Consider the following 16,221-nt stretch of genomic DNA (forward strand, 5'->3'; position numbering starts at 1 on the left):
TAAAGTTCTCAACCCGAGGTACTACTTTTGGTTTACAGAGTCTGTAACCTGAAGTGTTTGTAACCTGAAGCATTTGTAACCCGAGGTACCGCTGTACTCTGTTCAGCAACGGGGTTACCTCCCAGTGCCACCTCCCACTTTTTCACTTTCTAGTTAGAGCCAGGGGAATAAGCTGGGGGAGAATATTTTCTACACTCTGCTAGAGATCCTTGAAACAATGCCTGTAAAATTGTGAATCTCTTCTCCTTTCCTGTCTTAGGGAAACAAAATGGCTGCCGCCTCCACCTGTGTACTGCTGGTGTGGCTTGGCTTAAGTGGGGCATCAAAAGACAAGGCAAGCTGAGACTGACTGACTATAAAGGAGGCAGGCAGGATTTTGTACAAGATTTTGGGAGGCCCTAAAGTGTGGGCCCATGGGCCGTTGCCCAGTTTGCCTGCCCTCAAGACCACCAGGTAGGGCTGGGAGAGACCCTCATCTGAAACTTTAGAGAACTGCTGCCGGTCAGTATAGACCAGTGTTTCCCAAACTTGGGCCTCCAGCTGTTTTTGGCCTACAAGTCCCATCATCCCTGACCACTGGCCTTTCTAGCTAGGGATGATGGGAGTTGCAGTCCAAAAACAGCTGGGGACCCAAGTTTGGGAAACATTGTAATAGACAATACTGGTCTATTTATTTCTATAAAAATATGTATAGACTGCCCTTTCACAAAACAGGGCTGATCTCAATGGACCAATGGTCTGGCTTGGAATAAAGCAGTTGCCTATATCGTCCCCAAAAATGAAAATATCAGGTTTTTACTGTGTCTGACTAGATAAGCAGGCTTTGCCTTGCGGATCTCTGCCTGCTGCGTAGCTTCTGTCCATTTAAATGTGGTAATAACCCTCCTGGCAGTTGTTAATGGAACCCTTGCTCCAGCCCAGGATCAACCTTTTGTGACCTTTGGCTACAAAGCAGATTGGCACAAATCCAAGAGTAAGCCCCCAAGTTGATGTGCAAAGCTACCGTAGGTTACGAGGCACCTCTCACAGGCCCCTGAAATTCTCATTTCTTGAGCATCCAAGAAGCTACTATGACATACAGCTTTGAAATCTTTCAAGGGAAAGTGGTGGGGACATTGTGTGGCATATTAAGTACATTGGCCCATCCCACCCCCTGCCCACCATTTCCTCCCCAATCCTAACACTCATCCCATGCACTCTGCTTTCTCAACAGGGCCCTTATGAAACACACAGAGGGGGGGGGAAACCACCATTGGAAGGGATACTTCTGGATCAACAAGGGGGAAAACAGTAAGGCTTTGGAAAATGTCCAATGACAATCTCCCTGCCGCCCCCATGATGGATTTATAAGGAAATTATAGCCCTAAAACAAAAATGAGCTAAGGCTTGCACGTAGCACTAATTTTCTTTGCAACCAAACTAAGGGTTCTGAAATCTATTTCAGCTATTTCTATCATGCAGTCCAAGAGAAAATGTGTTTAAAGCAGTTGACCTGCTAAAGGTGAGGTGTTTCCTTGGTAACTGCTACAGATTACAAAACAGTCATTTGCTATGTGTGAAAGTGGCCTGCATTTAAGGCAGGGGCGTCAGACTGAAATGGACTAGGTGGCTAAATTCCCCACCAAGCTAATGCCCAGGGGCTGCACCAAAACAATGCAAAACATTGTCCTAACTGGAATTAACCAACCTGCACGTCCACCTCAGGTTAAGTGCTGACACTGGAGAAATTAAAAACCACTTCTGCAGCTCTAGCAAGTTATCTAGTCTTCAACACTTACATAATGAAAGGAGGCCTAATTACATGCACAGAATAGTTTGTAGTTACATCTGAGCATTTTTTTAAAAGTTTAATCAAAGGTTTGTGCATGAGGAAAAAATTATATTAGGACAATGGCGCACAAGGAGGGAAGGTTTAATCCTTTTGTTCCCAGTGGCAATCGTGACCAAAATCATCCTCCATGGAAGATTTCTTCGTACAACTAATTTCAGTGGTGGGGTGGGGGTTCCTGTCAGGATCACAGCTCCTCACACGCTGTGTGAAGTGTAGGTGGGTTCCCACGAGGCAAGACACAGTGATAACAGTAAGAACCTTTATTGAACCAACAGAACTGGACAACAGGGGCAAAGCAACTGCTTATATACATTCCTGAAGGCCTGGGCCACTCCCACTCCCAAAGTGATTGGCTGTCTAAACTTCCAAGCTGCGAATCATGATTCAGAGTTTAAGGGCCAATGGCAGAGGCCCAAATCCTGAAATGCTCTGTGATTGGATATCATGTATTGAATCAGAACACAGGGGCTCAGATCCTAGTCCAGACTCAAGCTCAGGCAAACACAAGACCACTGAATATATAACTGTGGTCTCAATGCAAATCCCTACCTCACCTCTATATTAAAGCAAGAGGGGGAAACTGATGGGCTTTCAAATCACACTATTAATACAATTTATGCTTATGCCTTATGGAAACAACCAAAAACGATGAAACAACAACAGACAAAGCAGCTACTTCCCAAGCAACAAAAATGAAATGGTATTTGAGATGCAGAAATTGAGGGCAGCACTGGAGAGTTCCTCTGGCGCACAGAGCTGGTGTGGTTCCCTAGACTGCAGGAACCCAGAAAACCTCCCTATTCTAAATCAGATTAAGATTGAGCAAAATATTTAAATCCAAGAAATTTGTGATCCCTGCTGTGTATTTTAGAATCGCTGGATCCCAGCAACTTTTGAAATATCTCAGACCACAGTCTCACTACAGGAATTTGTCTTTAGCCACAATATATTGCTTCCTTCTTTCTTCGTGGCACTGATCTATTCTGTTGCCACGGCAACCAACAGAAGTTCAGGTACCCGTTTCCCAAATAACTCCTTTTGCACCGAAGAGTGTCAGCTATGGTGGTTTTGGGTAGTTTTTTGTTTTAAAAAGCCACCGCTGCAAGAGTTTGATGTACTGTACTTAATCCCCAGATTGCCTCACTAATTCTCAGCAAGAGTCAACGTTAGCTGCAAGGCAGCAATTTATATGTGATGATGACAATAGCACTTGAAACACAAAATGGACTGGAGCCACACAGGGGAGATGGAGAGTGGTGCATACTTTTATGTGGCAGACCGATGGCTGCCACAGCAAACAAGTGTGAATGGCATATGTGTGTCTTTTAAGCACCCATGGGCATGATTCGACCAAGAGTGGGGCCTGAACTCAGTACAAAGGCACACACTTTGCAGACTCAGTGTGCCACATCTCCAGCCAGAAGTTTACATAAAGACCTTCTTGAGAAAAGACAAGACTGAGGAAAGAAGATTGCTGACAAACCAGAAGTGAGAATAGTTAGGCACAGGGCTTTAGAGACCTCAATCCAGATTCAGAAGGAAGACTGCTAGGTACCAAATTGGAAGATAGGACCATCTGGGTCAGTGCTGCCCACCTTAACTGGCGCTGTCTACACTGATTTACTCAACTACTTCAGGGTTTTAGAAAGAAGTGCTCTTGTGTTCAGAGCCTGCTTGAAAGTCCCCCCCCCCCGGCACCTGGTTGGCCACTCTGAGAAAAAGATGCTTGAAATATACCCGGAGTCGAGTGTGGAATTAATGCTCTTTATTCAGCTCATAATAACGAGGAATTAAAGTTTCCCCACAATATCTGCTTGATATACACTATTTACACAATGGGCCGCACAGTGATTGGTTAATTCCGGGGTTCTCCTGTAGGCCAATCAGGCTGCAGATTCACTTCCACCTGGAGCTGGATTGAGTGGCTCCTGCGGACCAATCAGACTGCTGCATTCTGAATCCTATTGTTGTAGGACCAATCAGACTGCTGCATTTTGGATCCTATTCAACTCAGTACATAACAATGCTGAACTAAATGAAACACTAGCCTAACCAACAGGCTCATCTTATCTTCTTATGAGTATTTCCCAGTCCTGTAGGACTTTTTTTTTTTTTTGCAGACAAAACATGTGGCCTACCATTGAGCTGCTCCTGAACTTTTCAAAGCAGATGGGCGAGTGCTGTTTCTCATCTGCTGTCAACCAATTGAATAATTGTTTAAGCTTCTTAAACCAATCAACGCATCCCAAACCCACCCTCAGAGGACCACGCTATGTATGATGGTGCGCAACGTTGCTTTTCCACTACTGACCTATGTGACTAGTTCAGAGGCCTTTGCTTTTCATTATGTTGTGAACAGCTTACTTTTAGCAATTTGGCAACTGTCACGAGCCATGTCTCCTCCAAGGTGTCCTTCCTCCAAGATCTGTCTGCCCAGTTTCTCCCAAGCGATTATTTCTTCCCCTCCCTTCTCATTACTTTAATAGCAGCTTATCTGAGAATAGGAGAGAGTTTAGTTTGTCTTAATCACCTATATATCACTTAGAAGTAGCACAGAGGTAGCCTGACTCAGTGCTTTATTAATTCTCTTTGCTGTAAAGTGTCAAGAAGTCAATAGCCATCCAAAACTAGTCTGTAATGAATTAGGAATAGTGGATTCATTGACAGAAACACAGAATAGAGCTAGGCACCCTCTCTCATTTGAAAACATGCATTTTCTGCTTTAAAAACAAACATATTGTTTGTTCCAATTAAAAAGGGACAAATGTTATACATTTCTCACATTTCCATTTTTAATTTTCCTTTTTTAAGGTGATATATATGTGGAGAATACGTGATTGTATTGTTATCCACCACCCCAGCAGCAAGAGATTCCAGGATTCAGTTTCTTTGGAATGAAGGTCAGCAGAAACTGTCTTGTCTTTGGGACACGTGGTTTAATTTTCACATATATACAACCTGAGTATAGGATGCACACAGAGGCACACAGCATTAACACCCCAACAGATCTTGCGTCTCCATTAGGTTTCCAGATATTCCCCAAATCTATTTTAGGTTCAGCACGAAGCAAAACGTATCTCTAGCTCCAGTTCTCTCATACAACAACTTTGGCTGTTCTTCTACCTAGCAACAAGGTGAGATCAGGGTGGGGGAAAGGCCAACCCATTTGTTTCTATGGCAGTGGAGCTCACTCTTTTGAGATGTAGATGTCAGGTACTTAGCTGCGTAGCTACAGTCATTACCTTGACAAGAGGTCTGAAGGGCAGCAGCACAGGAACAGGCCTTTTTTTGCTGTGGAATGCTCTCCCTAGGAAGACTCGCCTGGCACCTTCATTACATATCTTTAGGTGCCAGGCAAAAACATTTCTTTTCTCTCAGGGCTTTGGCTAATTGAACCATCTATGGCCTTTTAAACTGTTTCTGTTTGCTATTATGCTATGTATTGTTGTATTTTTATATCTGCGATCTTCAGATGAAATGTGGTAAGGTAAAGGTAAAGGTACCCCTGCCCGTAAGGGCCAGTCTTGACAGACTCTGGGGTTGTGCGCCCATCTCACTCAAGAGGCCAGGGGCCAGCGCTGTCCGGAGACACTTCTGGGTCACATGGCCAGCGTGACAAAGCTGCATCTGGCGAGCCAGAGCCGCACACGGAAACGCCGTTTACCTTCCCGCTGGTAAGCGGTCCCTATTTATCTACTTGCACCCGGAGGTGCTTTCGAACTGCTAGGTTGGCAGGCACTGGGACCGAGCAGCGGGAGCGCACCCCGCCGCAGGGATTCGAACCGCCGACCTTTCGATCGGCAAGTCCTAGGCGCTGAGGTTTTAACCCACAGCGCCACCTGCGTCCCCTGTGAAATGTGGTACAGAACTTTAATTAATAATAGGAGTAATAATAATAATAATAATAGTTTGGTTGGTCCACCAGGTTCCCTTATACATTCTAGCCTCCCTGATACAGAGTCATAGGTTTTAGAAGGTACGCAGGCTGACTCCTAAAATTCATGACAATATAATTTCCACAGCATGGGTGGTTTTACCTGGCAGGATACATACACCAAAACCACACCTTGAGCCTATCATGTTTATTCAAAGTAAAACACATGTTGTTCACTAAAGCTGACTCTCATCCTAAGCATACATAAGATCAAAATCCTAGTTCTATTATACATACTTTATTTAGCAGTACAAAGTTAGCATAGATAAATTCATTGCAAATTCTGCTCTCCACAGGACATCATCAGTATACAGATTTTAAACACCTTTCGTAAGTTGTGTGGTGATTTTATCCCTTACTGAAACTGCCTTAAATCTGACTCTCCCAATGTACTTAGCTGTGCAATGATTGCTCTCACACGGATGTTTTTGTCTGTATTAAAACCAGACCTCCAGTTAATAAAGAAGCAGGTAGAAGTTGTTTTCCTGTGGGCATGTCTCCTTTGTTCTCCGAGAATTGCAGGGGAGAAGGATGAGAAACATCAATTTTAATCTCTATTCAGTCCCTGACCTCTCAAAATGGAGGCCCTAGCCGGACTGTCTTTTCCTATGGCATGAGAGAATAGGTCGGGTGACTAGATCCCCAGTAAACTCTCCACACAATCATGTACAAAGCTACACCTATCGGAGCAGGAAATGCTATTTGTTGTGCATGTTTATTTCACCTGGTAGTTTCAAGACTCCTAGCAGCTCCCAAGTTGGACCAGTACATCTCCTGAAAAGCCAAGCATACTAACACGCAGATAGCAATTACTTGCTTCCTGATGTTTGTTTTGTTCATGCACGGTAGGTACCCTTGCAGAAAATGTACCTGTGGACGGATAGAAAGCTGCAAATATGCTGCCAACAAGCCCTTTTGTCCTCATTTGGCATGGACATCTACAACTGTGGAGATCAGAATAGTTCATAAAAGCCTTGAAACCTCCCTCCTTGGCTGCTGACTACTGGAAAATCGAAAAGGTCCTAGGTTTTTGAGGGGAAATGATCTGTTTTCCTCACCCCACTTATATTGTATTATTTTTTTTAAAAAAAAAAAATCACATACCGTATTTTTTGCTCTATAAGACTCACTTTTTCCCTCCTAAAAAGTAAGGGGAAATGTGTGTGCGTCTTATGGAGCGAATGCAGACTGTGCAGCTATCACAGATGCCAGAAGAGCAAGAGGGATTGCTGCTTTCACTGCATAGCAATCCCTCTTGCTGTTCTGGCTTCTGAGATTCAGAATACTTTTTTTCTTGTTTTCCTCCTCCAAAAACTAGGTGCGTCTTGTGGTCTGGTGCGTCTTATAGAGCAAAAAATACGGTATACATCCCAATACATTTTTCTCTTTTCTTTTCTTTTCTTTTCTTTTCTTTTCTTTTCTTTTCTTTTCTTTTGTTGGCTTCCCATCCCATATTCCATGGTGTTTTTTAATTTCTCCCCCTTGCTGCACCCTGTCTTCTCTCTCTAATATCACAACAATAATACAAGAATCTCTTAATTCCTTCTGTTGCTCATAGTTCAAATCCTGCCTGTGAATTCATCATACAGTAATATTTCTTTAAATAGGCTTCCGTTCTTCCACAAAACAATCGTCGTCAGAGGGGAAATGATCTGTTACAGCTTGTTTGGTATTGCCTTAAATCAAAGCAGGAAAAGAAAAGCAGACTTGCTTCAATAATAACAATACACATTATTACTACTACTACTTTAGGTTTCTGTTTACCTTTCATTATAAGAACCCAGCGTGGGTTACAACAATGTGAAAATTCTATATTCGAGTTTAATGTACAATCAGGTGACTAGGGCAGGTCCTAAAATATATGTGTGTCAGGTGTCAAGGGGCAGGGAAAACAGGTACAGTGGTACCTCAGGTTACACACGCTTCAGGTTACAGACTCCGCTAACCCAGAAATAGTACCTCAAGTTAAGAACTTTGCTTCAGGATGAGAACAGAAAACACGCGGTGGCGGTGCAGTGGCAGCAGGAGGCCCCATTAGCTAAAGTGATGCTTCAGGTTAAGAACAGTTTCAGGTTAAGAACGGACCTCCAGAATGAATTAAGTTCTTAACCCGAGGTACCACTGTATATCTTCAGCACATAACAGAAGCTATGCAACAAGGATGCCAGATACGACACTGTGGAAAAGGCAATTCCATAGCTAAGGGGCCACCACAGAGAAGGCCGTCTCCTAAGCTACCCACTCCAAAATTTCTGTGGTTCCAATCTTCACAGTGACGTATTACCAGGCATCTCTTTCAGCTGGAAGTGTTAAAAATAAACATGAGTATGCAATTCTAGTGGGAATATAGGCTTCTTAAGGTAAGCATGGCAGCAATTGTTTTGAAAATCAAATTATGGCACAGCTATATTTTAATTTCAGTTTGTGTGACTTTGGGCAGCAAACGTCCCTCCCTCTAGTTTCTTCTTCTATCAATACTTGTTATGTCAAAAGCTTTTGTCCAGCTGGAACGTTTGCAAATTACAGATTAGTCAAAATATATATATTATAATCTCAGAAATATTCTCTGCCTTGAAATTATTTTTGTTCCAAAAATACCATCAAATTTCTCACATAATGAGAATGCTGCCCTGTGCTACGGATGTTGTCGTTGGATGACTTGTACGTAGTCTCTTGAAAAGGAATTGTAAGACCCGGGGGACCAGAAGTGCTGACTGCACTAGCCTGCTCCCATCAGCCAAAAGTCTTGTCTTCCAAGGCTTCGAGCTCCCCAAAAAGTTATTTGGAGTAAAGGGAATGTATTGCCCAGGGGCCAAGAGCTTCACTGACTGAGTCAAGCTTGACCGGGTGTAAGAGCTGCTATCCCACAGACAGAATTGCAGCTTTATGTAATTTCCCCCCTGCTATAATTGGTCCCTCGGGAAACACATAGCACTTCCTGTTAATTTTACTGAAACCACTGTTTGGAAAGTACTTTCAGAGTCATACATGGGAAAGCACTGGAGAATATCAAGTATAGCCATTACTGGCAAAAGCCACCCCATATTTCCACAGTAATTTCAGGATGGGTGTTTTATTTTTCTAATAATAATAATAATAATAATAATAATAATAATTATTATTATTATTATTATTATTATTTCATTTGCATCCCACCCTCCCTGGCCAAGGCTGGGCTCAGAGTGGCTAACATCATAAAAACAACACAATATGCATAAAAACAGACAGCAATTAATTAAAATACATCTTAAAATTAATTCAGACAAGTTAAAATCTGGGCAGGTGGCCATTATCAGGTTTCATTTGAGAGTGCTTAATACTTGCCAGGACCAACTGTTTCCACTCATTGGCGGAGGAACACGATGGGGTGCCATTGCGGCTCCCCCCCCGGCGCCATGCCCCCACAGACAGCATGCCACGCCCCCAGGGCACGTGCCATGCCCCCGGGACATGCGTCAGCCACACCCCCCCGCTCTCCACACACACACACACACACACGGAACTTGAAGCTCTGCCACTGTTTCCACTAAGCATACAAGGACCTGTGAGCTGGTTGGAGGCCTCCTTCGGGTTTGTTTTGTACAAAGGAAGGTAAGTCAAACTGCATCCTGCCCAAAGGCCTGGTGGAGCAGCTCTGTCTTGCAGGCCTTTGGGCGGAAAGATGTCTTCATCAGCATCAGCCTCCCAGTCAATCAGGTCATAGGCCCATCTAGTCTAGCATCCTCTTCCTTGTGATTCCCATTTACTGACATTCAAAGTCATACTGTCTCTAACGGTGGAGGTAGAACATAACCACTGTGGCAAGTAGCCACTGATAGACCTATCTGTGAATTTTTTTAAAGCCATCCAGCTTTTAAAGCCATTATCTTTGAACCTGTGTCTTCCTAGATCTGGTCTGATCTGAAATTCTAACAACTAAACCACTCCCTTGACTCAGAAAATTTTGCTGCACAGGCATTGATTGCATTATGTGTGCACACAAGAGTCAATTGTCTCCAGTACAACTTTACAGGTCAGGATTGGCTCTGTACAGTCCAAACAAGCAGCAATGTTAGCAAAGTCACTTAAATAACACCACCTGACCCCACCCCACTCACCATCCCCCCCCTTCCCCATTTTCTTCCTAACCTATCGCTGTATGTAACACTAATGTCTCACAACAAATGAAACTGATCTGTAGAAAACGCAGCTTGAAAAAAGAGACAACACACATATTTTTGCAAACTAAGAAATCTTTAATAATATATATATATTTAAAATAAAAACAACACAGCTGAAGGTCAAAGCCCTGATAACACTTCATTGAGAAAACTGAACAAAACAGTGTATCATCTGAGGAGAAATAGTTTGTCTTTCTTAGTTCAGGCTTGTGTACACAGCATGGAGACATTCAACCAAACATATAGAGGAAAACTCCCTCAGAACTACACAGCCAATCAGAGCCCACGTTACCTCAGGGTAGATCATGCCACTCCACCAGGTTGCTAAGCAACACATCCACATGCCCCCTTGGCTGACTGACTTTAACACTAGCAGAATTAACCCTTAAGTTATGAACTGAATGGTCCCTGCTGTTCCACTTCTAACAACTAGACACCATGCAATTTGCATTTGGAGTAAACAAGGCTTTCTGTTTGTTTCCAAAAGTGTATACATTGGGAATAGGGGATGTATAGCCCCCCAGATATTGTTGGACTCTCAACTCCCGTCATCCTCAGCCAGCCTGGCCAGTGTAGCTCAACATCATCTATAGGTCTGCATGCCACCCCCCCCCCCAAATCCCTGCTGCAAACTTTGGAATAATCGTTTGTACCAAAAAACACATTTATGTACATTTATGATACAGTGGTGCCTCGCAAGACGAAATTAATTCGTTCCGCAAGTTTTTTCGTCTTGCGAGTTTTTCGTCTTGCAAAGCACGGTTTCCCATAGGAATGCATTGAAAATCAATCAATGCGTTCCTATGGAAACCGCCTTCAGACCAGGTCCGGGGACAGTCTGTCCCCTGACCTCTTCTGAAGGCCGGGGGGGGAGTCTTTGCTTCCCCCCGCCTGCCTTCCCGGGACAGCGGGGACTTCTCCGCTGTCCCAGGGCGATCTTAAAATGCTGGCAGGCGGCAGCGAAGGTTTCGCTGCCGTCCCCCAGCATTTTAAAAACCCCGGGACAGTGGAGGACTTCTCCGCTGTCCGGGGCGATCTTAAAATGCTGGTGGGCGGCAGCGCTGCCGCCCGCCAGCATTTTAAAATCGCCCCGGGACGGCGGATGAATTCTCCGCTGTCCCGGGGCAATTTAAAAGCCCCCGGGAAGGCAGGCAGGGGGGACAAAGGCTTTTGCCCCCCGCCCGCCTTCAGAAGAGGTCCAGAGGGCTCTCCAAGCTGCGCATAGCAGCCTGCTGCCCCGCGCGAGGGGCGCTCTTAAGCAGAGCGCCCCTCACGCGGGGCAGCAGGCTGCTATCCGCAGCCTAGGCGGGAACTCTTCTGAAGGCTGGCGGGGGAGAAGGGCTTTTCTTCCCACCGCCAGCCTTCAGAACAGCCTTCTGAATGTTGGCGGTGGGGAGGAAAACCTTCCTCCCACCGCAAGTCTTCAAGACAGGTCCGGGAACAGAGGAGAAGCGCTGCGCACCTTCCCCTCTGTTCCCGGACCTGTCCTGAAGGCTTGCGGTGGGAGGAGAGCTTTCCTCCCCACCGCCAACATTCAGAATGCTGTTCTGAATGTTGGCGGTGGGGAGGAAAAACCCTCCTCCCACCGCAAGCCCCAGGAACAGAGGAGAAGCGCTGCGCACCTTCCCCTCTGTTCCCGGACCTCCCACCGCAAGCCTTAGGAGAGGTCCGGGAACAGAGGAGAAGGCGCGCTGCGCTTCCCCGCTGTCCCCGGAGATTTCCCTATGGGCTTTCGTCTTGCGAAGCAATCCCATAGGGAAATTCGTCTTGCGAAGCCGCTAAAAAATCGGAAAAGCCTTTCGTCTTGCGGGTTTTTCGTTTAGCGAGGCATTCGTCTTGCGGGGCACCACTGTACTTGGGTAGGGCACGCACTGGGTACATAAATATAACTGGCTCCTTTGTCCTGTTGATAAAAAAGCCTACTCTTTTGGAAAACACTTTAAAGTACAGTGTTCAGGAATTTCTAGCTAGAAGGGTTTCTTTTATAAAACTGTCTCTTTTGTTCCCAGAAATGCGTGTGTGTCTGTGTGCACCTTTCCTGCCACTGCCAGTGGGTGTCCCAAAGTATTCTAAAAACAGATGGTCACGAAGACTTTTAAGCTAGGAAGGGAAAGCACCAGAGCTCAGAAAGGAGGTTCTTCAGCCAAAATTGCCCTGTTTTTCAAAAGGGAATGTTCGCAGGAGTCCTGAGCCTTGGACAGCAGGAAACATCATGAAGTATTTAGTCTCTTTTGGCAAGCCAGGTAATTCTCCCTTCATCAAAGCGACATTGCAAGGCCGAACATTTCTCAGCAGAAAGCAGAGAAATCACCAGCCTGATTTCCTACCTTATATAAAGTGAGGTTCTTCTCACCAGATCATGTCGGAGAATTAGTTCCCTTGTTATTTTCCCCTGCTCAGTCTTTTAAATGATGACTCACATGGCCATGTTGCGCGGGGCAGGGGCTCTGTAGGAGAATGTTAATGCACTGTGAGGTCCTGCAAAACCATCCTCACCTTTGGTCTTATCACACAACAGGAAAACTGCATCTTTGCACATACTCTATCTGCACCATAATTTCTCCCATATTGTATTGGTGGTGGAATTCAGCCTGAGAGATGTTGGCTTGCCTGAGGATGAGTTCTTGGCTGAGTATTTGAACATGGGATGCTGGTGGCGCTGTGATCTAAACCACTGAGCCTCTTGGGCTTGCTGATCAGAAGGTCAGCGGTTTGAATCCCTGTGACGGAGTGAACTCCCATTGCTCTGTCCCAGCTCCTGCCAACCTAGCAGTTTGAAAGCACACCAGTGCAAATAAATAGGTACTGCAGCGGCGGGAAGGTAAACGGTGTTTCCATGTGCTCTGGTTTCCGTCATGGTGTTCCGTTGCACCAGAAGTGGTTTAGTCATGCTGGCCACATGACCTGGAAAACTGTCTGTGGACAAACGTTGGCTCCCTCGGCCTGAAAACGAGATTAGAGCCGCAACCCCATAGTCGCCTTTGACTGGACTTAACCGTCCAGGGGTCCTTTACCTTACCTTTTACCTATTTGAACAGGGGGCTCCCAGAGTCTCTCACCCAGCACTATACTACACCAACTCTTTAACATGCTATCATGTGACTTTGCAAATACGAATTGCTCCATGCTGTTGGTGGTGGCTCTTCCGCCTCGAAGAAATGGCTTTGTGAATGCTTTCACATATATATGGAAAAGGTAAAACCTTTACCAAAGGTGTCATGGGCTTTGAAGACACTCAAACTCAGGACGCAAGGGAGAAACGTGCTAGGAGGAAGGCACGCTTGGCAAATCCACACCGTGATCAGCTTCTGCCCAGAAACCAATGTCCCCACTGAGGAAGGACGTGTGGATCCAGAATTGGCCTCCACAGTCACTTACGGACTCATTGTTAAAACCGTGTTTATGGAAGACAATCTTACTCGGCCACAAGTGATCGCCAAAGAATAATAATAATATATATGTGTGTGTGTGTATATATGTGTATATATATATATGGAGCTGGGGTGGGAATCACTGAAGGCACACAAGCTGTCAGAGTGATCTTGCCAAGTCTGACACCTTGGGTCACTGAAGGCCACCTTCAAGAAGATTTTGTGTGCATGAGTCTCTTTGCGCCTGAGATACACACAGACATTATGCGATTTTCACCTTCTGTGCGTTTCCGCTCTGTGCTTCCCTGCAGACCTGGGCATCTCATCTTAAAGAGCGGATTAGGAACAGTAATATCAGGACCTACATGAACCTTCTTTGAGAAAGATAAGCCACAATAATGAGGTTTAGGATGAAGAAAGCTGATCTACCGGCAGAATAAGAAGGAAAAAGTCTTATGCTATAAGGTGCTTAGCATGATATATCCTGCTCGTGGTACGTCAGGGTAGGGGAGTAAAATTGAATAGGCCTACAAATCTGTGCCAGAACTCTACAGACTGTTTTGAAACCAATCTCAATAGTCCTGAGACTGTAGGGATTTTTCAAAAAAAAAACTAGATTCTCCAGAATCAATATCAAAACCCTAACACACACCCTCCCGGAAACTGCATTACCTTTGCTTAGTGTGCCCTGTGAGGCAATGGAGACCTTTTCAGGGAAAAAGTTTAAAGGCCTACCTAGGGGATTTTAGCAAGACCATGCTTCTTATCAAGGAAGCCAAGCCAGAATCCTTCGAACTCCTGTTGGAAGGTTTATGGAGAATGAGAGCAAAGGATTAGAGGCGTATGACGGTTATAAATTACGAGGAAGGGCTTTGCTCCCATCTGTCTGTGTCTCAAACAGAAGAAAGGCTGAGAAACTCTTTCTGCAGAAAGGGTGAGTCTATGGGGGAAGCAGTTAGTAAGTCCTGTTTTCTGCAAGCAGTGCCAGGGCTGTAGATGCATCTCTTAGCGCAAAATGTCAGAGGGAAGTCGAAAGAGTTCCAAATATAAAAGAAAGGAGTCATTTCCCCCCTCAAGGATTCCACACATTTCTGATTTCTCATGCTTCTCTGCATCCTAAGGAAGGCACATACTCTGTCTGGTGTGGTCACCGCCGTGCAAGTCTCCGGAGCTCTTGCGGCCCTGCCTCATTAGATAAGCACGTGTGTTTTCAGAGTAGCAGCGTTCCTTGATGTCGGGCCGCTAATTGTAATTCTGAATTATTCTGCCTTTCTCTGCTGTCCCCTGACAAATGGCTTGGCATGATGACAAGTAAACACCTTTATTAATAATATATAACCACGATAATTAAGAATGAAATGTTCCAGCCGAGCCAGCTAATTATTTATCATTTATCAAAGCCGCATGATGCAGCTTTAAATCACGTCTAGCTACACTTACGGAGGGAGGCAGAGGTTACTTTTTACAGTGTGGGCTGCGAGGAACACGTCTCGCCACCCGTTCTCTCTGCGTTTTTTCCCCTTTCAGCAAATTAAGAGAGAAACACCAGTGCAGGCCAATGGTCCATTTACTGCACCTCCACATAACAGAGATGACTGGTGGTGGGAAGGAGGAGAGGGCTGAAGCATGACTGTGTTCAAAGCATCTCCACCAATGTGCTGCCCCCCTCTCTAATGTACATAAGAAGAGCCTGCAGGATCAGGCCAGGGGCCCAATCTAGTCCAGTATCCTGTTCTCACAGTGGCTAACCAGGTGCCTGTGGGAAACCCACAAACTGGACCCAAGCACAAGAGCGCCCTACCCTTTCGTGGCTTCCAGTGAGAGCCAGTGTGGTGCAGTGGTTAAGAGCGGTAGTCTCGTAATCTGGGGAACCGGGTTCGCGTCTCCGCTCCTCCACATGCAGCTGCTGGGTGATCTTGGGCCAGTCACACTTCTTTGAAGTCTCTCAGCCCCACTCACCTCACAGAGTGTTTGTTGTGGGGGAGGAAGGGAAAGGAGCATGTTAGCCGCTTTGAGACTCCTTTAAGGGAGTGAAAGGCGGGATATCAAATCCAAACTCTTCTTCCAACAGCTGGTACAGTATTCATAAGCACTACTGATCACAGCCATTATGGCTAGTAGCCATCGAGAGCCTTCCCCTCCATGAATCTGTCCAACCCTCTTCTAAAGCCATCCAAGTTGGTGGTCCATCTCTGCCAGTATTTATTCACATGGTAAATACTTAGCATTTACCGTATGGGTCAGGGACTACGGCCATCATGGAGAGTTAGGTGTTGGGAACCTTCGCAAGTCCATGGTTGCGGACCCTAGAGGACAGATTTCTGGGGGCTGTGTACCAGTAATAGGTGAGGGGGTCAGAGGCAAAATTGGGGGAAAGAGGGCCTTTGTGGTAGTGGCACCCATCCTGTGGAACGCCCTCCCATCAGATGTCAAGGAGGTAAGTAACTATTAAACAAGACATCTGAAGGCAGCCCTGTATAGCGAAGCTTCTTAATGTGTAATGTCTTATTATGTTTTTATATATGTTGGAAGCTGCCCAGAGTGGCTGTGGCAACCCAGTCAGATGGGCAGAGTAATAAAACAACAACAATAGTACTATTACATATATATAGTGATAGTAGTAGTAATAATAATAATAATAATAAGGCAGCACCTTAACCTTGTATAGCAAGCTTCTTTTCAGCCATGCAAAAGTCAGCAACCCTTCATCCTCACACACCTCTCCAGCCTTCACCTGTTGCAAGCAAGAGGCATTATCACAGTTACATGACACATTCCAGCCACAAGAAAGCATTTGAGGCGTTTGTGGATCAGGGCCAGAGTAGGGTGCAGCCTGTGGAGAGAAGGTGTGGCCCAAGAAGGGGGCATGAAATAATGAAGAGTACTGAAAGCTGAATAAAGAGGCCTAGGGAGACACATTTGATC

This window comes from Podarcis gaigeae (genome assembly GCF_964106915.1).
Source record: "Podarcis gaigeae genome assembly, chromosome: 7".
NCBI lineage: Eukaryota > Metazoa > Chordata > Lepidosauria > Squamata > Lacertidae > Podarcis > Podarcis gaigeae.